Consider the following 6,579-nt stretch of genomic DNA (forward strand, 5'->3'; position numbering starts at 1 on the left):
ATCCCGAGAAGGCAGAACAGACGTAGCCCTTGTTTTTACCGATAATATCGATGTCGTCGGCATACGCCAGCAATTGTACGCTCTTATAAAGTATTGTGCCTGAGCGGTTCAGTTCTGCGGCTCTTATTATCTTCTCCAACATAAGATTAAAGAAATCACGCGAAAGGGAGTCCCCTTGTCTGAAACCTCGTTTGGTATCAAACGGCTCGGAGAGGTCCTTCCCTATTCTGACGGAGCTGGTGGTATTGCTCAACGTAATTTTACACAGCCGTATTAGTTTCGCGGGGATACCAAACTCAGACATCGCGGCATAAAGGCAACTTCTCTTCGTGCTGTCGAAAGCGGCTTTGAAATCGACAAATAGATGGTGTGTGTCGATCCTATTCTCGCGGGTCTTTTCCAAGATTTGGCGTATTGTGAATACCTGATCTATGGTGGATTTTCCAGGCCTAAAGCCACACTGATAAGGTCCAATCAGCTCGTTGACGGTGGGCTTCAGTCTTTCGCACAATACGCTCGATAAGAACAGAGGAAGAGGAAGGCCTCCTCTGCGTTGGAAAGACCAGGTGGAGAAGGACTTGGCTTCACTTGGCATTTTCAATTGGCGTCAGTTAGCACAGAAGAGAAATGACTGGCGTGCTGTTTTGGACTCGGCCAAAATCGCTTAGGCGGTTACAGCGCCATATAAGAAGAAGAAGAAGAATTTAAGCTTTAAGTTATTCACATTTTTACAGGAATGATTCGGAATTCAATTTAACAATTAATATAGCTACCAAGTTCTGCTCCGACAAATTGTATCGAAAATCCGTAAGAATAAGCTTAGTGCTGAGAACGTGAGTTCTACACTGACTTGTGTCGCTGGCACTTCATGTATAATTAATGTGACCAACAGGTTAGGTTAGATTAGGTTAACGCCGCCAGCCAATTACCAAATTTCGAATGCGGCTAATTGCGATCCCTGAGATCTCAGTGTTAGTTCAGAAATGCTAGCCAAAATGCTTTCATCTTAGCCTCGCGAAGGTTGGACAGTCTAAAAGAAAGTGTGGAGATGATTCCACTTCATTTTCATCTTGACAGCTGATACAAAAGAGATCAGTTCTAGTCCTAGTCTTACCGCGTGAATACCAATAGCGAAATGGCCTGTCCGAACCCCCATCACTAGCCCTCGAGAGGTAACGAGGTATTCGGCACCTTTAAGGGGTAAATATAGGTCACTCTTCCGCTGCAAAAAGTATTTTAAAGTGCCCTATAAAAACATTTTCTGCAGCAGAGAAACGCCTTATTTTCCCTTTCTTTTGCCCATTTTATGAGGTATTTAGTAGAGTATGCAATTTCATTATCGCGAGTACGAATTATGCGTGTTAGTCTAGGACAGAGGCGTCCCTTGTTGCTCATTACATTGGGATAACATTTTAAGGGTGCCTTTCCAATGCCAGGTCATCAGCCATAGTTTCCAGCGATGTCACTCTGCCCCGGCACCTAAACCATAAGAAGTACCTAAAAAGTACTCTGACGAGAGAGGTCAGACATTCCTCTACTGATTTTGGGCGCACTATCACACCCTTAGCAGTGAGTCTACCGCTTCCTTGATGGCACCTTTCCACCTGAAAGACACTGCGGAAGTCCGGAAGCCTGAACATAGTTTTAATGGTTTCCGACAAAAGACACCTCCACCAACCCTCACCCAACACCTCATCTTCTACCAATAGATCTCCAACAGCAGTACAAGGCAACTAACGCCTTTCTTATCCTGTTTCTCAATGTTAGGTTACTATTCAGGATCAAGCGTAAGTAGTTGACCCTTTCTGAGAGCCCCAGACAAACAATTCCACTCGAGGGAAGGTCCACAACGTGCTTCCTGTACTTTCTGTTAAATGAGACTAGTTGCGTCTTACTGGGAGTTACTGCGAGGTCGACTTTGATCGCCCACATCGTTCAGGTAACCTTGAGCCAGATCAAAAGGGGTGTATAGAAATCGTCCGATAACCAAAAGTTCCACATCATCTATATAGGCGATCGCCCGACAGCCCACTTTTTTCAGTTCCCCTACAAGGTCGTTTACAACCGCAATCCAGAGCAGTGGAGAGAGAACACCACCTTGCGGAGTGCCCCTCTTGACTCTGTGCTGAGTGCAGGCGCTCCCCCACTCCGCAACGACAATTCTGTCACTAAGCAAGCTGTAGATAAGCCTCACAGGTTTCAACCCCTAGTTCATGAATATACTTCAATATTGCCTCTGGAGTGACATTGTTGAAGGCCCCCTTGATATCGAATAAGGCGCCTACTGCATAATATTTATGCGTGATGAATACTTCCTCTGACCTCTTTACCAATGTGCGCAGGGCGGTATCTACCGCCGACCTTTCCTTGCAATAAGCATATTCAGCTTCTTAAACACAGTCACGAGGAATCGCATTTCTTATGTCCAGGTCTATCAGCCTCTCTAGCGTTTTTAGCTTTTTTTTCCGGCGTTCAGGATGAACGCAACATTGACTATCCTATAAGCTTTGTGGATGTACTCGGTCCTCACGCAGTTCGCATAAATAGAATCCAACCAATTGCTCGACTTCTTCAGAGCCCTTTTGCAGCTGCGCAGGTATGATGCCATCGGTCCTCGGCGACTTTAATGGTTTGAACGAATTTATCGCCCTGGCTATGTGGTGATCCTCCAGAAGATCGGATAAGTACAGGACCCGAAGTACAAAATATCGCAAAAACGTTTATTTAAGAATTTTTTTTTCTGAAAAATATTTTTTGTTCGTCTATAAATTGACAGTTTTTACTGCGATAAAATCGCACAGATGTGCGAAAAAGTCAAATGTTAACTTTTTTTATTGACCGAAAAAATAAAAGTCATATTTTAACTTTTATTATTTTACCGAAAAATAAAGGTCAATTTGTAACTTTTATTTTTGACTGAAAACATATCGGTGAAAAAATTACGATTATTTTTGTACTTAAAAAAAAAAAGCATAACCGTTACGGTCCCTGATTAACATTTATGGTTGAAAACGATTTTATTGGTTTTCGAAATATTATCCATGATAATCAATAAACTTTTGCATTTATTTCAACATTTTCTTACGCCAATCGGTACGAGCCCCTTTTTAGGCGTTTTAAAATTGTGCGAACACACCTTTTTTACCACAAGGTGATCGTGCAAAAATTTTTCTCGAATGTAACATGAGTTACCATGGAATTGTCCATATGTTCATCATATCGCTAGCTTAGAGTGAAAAGTTGCTAAGTCCACTTTTTATGAAAACTCATATTTTGATACAGGAGGCTAGAGAAATTAAAAATGCATCGTTTCGAAAGGGGTAAAGGTACTTGTTCATGTTTTCTCGTTTATATTGAATGAGAGAAAAATTTGTTAAGTCCACAAAAAGCTCCGAAACTTCGATAAGGCTAAAATAGTACGAAATCTTCGAATAAAGATCGAATCCCTCTGATTCGTATGGAATTTTTCTTTGCTTTAAACAAGAAAAAAGTTCTATTCAAAGTTTGCGAAATACTTGAAGAAAATGGCTATAAGAAGTTTTTTTCCTCTCCTTTACAATTTTTAAATTGGGACTTAGCAACTTTTCACTATAAGCTAGCGATATGTACATGTTTATTCTTATCTCTAGATTTTATCTTTATCTTCATATTTTTTACGTAACTGCAATAAGTTGTCCGAGTAATGATAAGGCTTTATTGAAGCCTTTTGTTTATATGTGTTGTTGGAAATGTAGTGTTTGCTACTGAACGTACACCACCCCACAATTTCCGGCCGCTGCAACAGCTGTAACGGCTTGTGTCACATAAAAGTGGCAACTTTTGTGCTGCACCAATCCACAACAAACCGCCACCCTGTCCCAACACAGCTGCCCAACTAACAACCATCCGGGCAGATGGTTCTGTAGCGTTTGCACACACCTGACAGCACACGCTCATTTCATACCAGCCGGAAGGATCGCCAAAGTCCATCCAGGCATCGCCGCAGATTAGGCGGGACTCGCAGACGTGCGTGATCATATCCGGCAATCTAATCCTGGGCAACCCTAGTCAATGATTACAGGCGGAAAAAGTGGACTGAGCACCTCCAAACCTGCAAGCTCTTCAACGGCTCCAAGTGATCGTGGAAGGAGGCCCGGGACTCTCAAACTGGCATTATGGGTTCCGAAAAGGGCGCTCAACAGTTGACTCGGTAGCTGCTGTCTGCGGTATCGCAAGAAAAGCCCTTCAGGGTAAGATATGGGGCCAAATAATAAAAGCAATGATAAAAATGAACATCCCGGATTACTTAGCAAGAATAATAACCAGCTATTTCGGCGAAAGACTGCTCTACTTCGACACTAACGACGATCCAAAAAAGTACCCTATACCGATTTTTGTGGTGGAAAAACATCTTGTGGACGTATCACGCATGTGCAGTGAAACCATAGCGTCCGTGAAAACATGGCTGCAAACAGCTGGACTGGAGTTGGGGGATCACAAAACAGAAGCACTGCTGTTTACCAGCCGGAAAAAGAGTCGAAGAAATGGCAAGTAGGTGGCTGCACCATAGACTCGAGCCCAGCGATGAAGTACCTCGGAGTCGTACTTGATCGCCGACTGAGCTTCAAGGAGCACCTGAAATACGCCAGTGAGAAGGCAAGGAAATTCAGCTCAGCTTTGGCAAGACTCATGCCAAAAATGGGAGGCCCGAGACAGCAAAGAAGGATGCTGCTCGCGAGCGTCAGTTCGTCCATTCTGATGTATGCGGCAGCAATTTGCGCAGCTGCTGCATCCATACCGGCATATATAAGAGCACCAGCGTCAGTGCATAGACTAGACTAAGGATTTGCTGTGCGTTCGTGACAGTATCGGACGAAGCCGCAAATTTGCTGGCCGGAAGATGCATATTAGACCAGGGATGGGCAGATTTTTGGCTCTTAAAGCAGTCAAAGAGCCAGCAAGAGCTACGCAAGAGGTAAATCAGTTCTCAGGGTAAAGCTCGTGTAAAAAATACATTAAAAGCATCACCTATATTAGTAATGAGTAGGGATGTGCCGGGTATCCCGAATTCGGCCTATCCGGCCGTTTTTTGGTTATCCGGTTATCCGGCCGTATACTGGCTAATATCCGGCCGGATATCGATTACAGAAGATTCAATTTAGAAATTTAACCCAGATTTTGTATTTTTGTAATCCAATTTAATAGTATCTAATCAGTAATCAAAGTTAGTAATCTGTATATTTTTCATTACGAAAAGAAGCATTTTCGCATTATCGGGCAAAAACCTATTTCTATTTTCAACATAAATGTTACCCGGTGCACTAAATACTCTTTCCGAGTTCAATGAGGAAGGTGGCGCGCAGAGATACTTCATTGCCAGTGTAAACAAATTTGGAAATTCTTTGCGGCTTCCACCAAGTTAATTGATCTTCTTGTCTGGATATAAGAGGTAGCTGCAAATATTTCTCTATTTCTAGTTCATAAATCGCTGCCTTTTTTCTTGTACGTTCGCTGCCTTGTCTACCAATCGTTTGGCTATCCATATCACTAGAAACACTAGAATCAGCATCAGAGCCGTTGGCGATTTCCTCAAAGCATTGGCAAATATCCTCGTGAGCTCGATCTTCGATGGAAGCTTTCACTATAGTTCGGCATTTTTTATATGATTCAAATGGTTTCTCCATGCTAACTGATTTATAATTTCGAATTAGTTCATCAACAACCCAGTTTTTAGCTTTATTGGCTTTAGAAAAAAAAACCTGAACGTGGGTCACAAAATGTTGCAATAGTGAAGCATTGTCGTTGTTGAATGTTTAGTCAACCAAGTAAATTTTTTTATTAATAGTTCTATAAATACTTTTGATAAGTGAATCGCAATTTCATACCTTTTGCGACAGAGTCGCATTGGCTTCAGTTTATCAGGTTTATTCAGTGAAATCGCTGGATAAATTTATCAGAAATGTGTAAACGAGTTTCCATACAAATTTTGACAGTTCATTTATAAAGTTTACACAGTTATAAGTTTATACGGTTTACATTGCATTTATAAGCTTTGATGAATACCCTTAGTAGTTTTGACTTTCATCAAATTTGATAGTCGTTTGACATATGCTGTGGACCGTGTAAAGTGCTGTTTGATCAAAATGATAAACAAAGTGAAAGAACAAGTGCCCGATAATTTCAAATAAAAGGAAGAACTGAGCAAGAAAAGAAAATAGTTCGACTTCATTTTAGAACTAATAAATTATTTCAAAAATCTCCAAAACCTTTTTTGTAGTGATACAACTTCAACAAAAACTGAAATTTTATGGGTTTTTTGACGTGTGTAAGTCAAACCATCTAATTACACAGACATATCTGTGTACAATAATTTAAATAAAAACACATAATTGAACAAGGAAAAAGTATACGACTTAGTATTAGTATTAGCAAATGAATACAAAGCTTTCTTAAGCTTCTGTTCAACTTCATCCAAAACGAAAAACTGAAATTTGATGGGTTTTTTGAAGCGTGTAAGTTAAACCATCTAATTACACAGAAGACAGTTTGATCAAACAATGTGACCATGTAAGGTCCATATAAGGCATCAACACACATGTG

General features: G+C 41.1%; 1 protein-coding gene across 3 annotated transcripts in view; it reads right to left on the reverse strand.

The window, feature by feature from the left end:
- Positions 1–6,579, reverse strand: part of DppIII (dipeptidyl peptidase 3) — a 29,644-nt gene that overhangs the window by 8,722 nt on the left and 14,343 nt on the right. The window lies entirely within an intron of this gene.

The sequence above is a fragment of the Rhagoletis zephyria genome, unplaced genomic scaffold (genome assembly GCF_001687245.7).
Source record: "Rhagoletis zephyria isolate East Lansing unplaced genomic scaffold, Rhagoletis_zephyria_1.1 Rzeph_scaffold_02697, whole genome shotgun sequence".
Taxonomy (NCBI): domain Eukaryota; kingdom Metazoa; phylum Arthropoda; class Insecta; order Diptera; family Tephritidae; genus Rhagoletis; species Rhagoletis zephyria.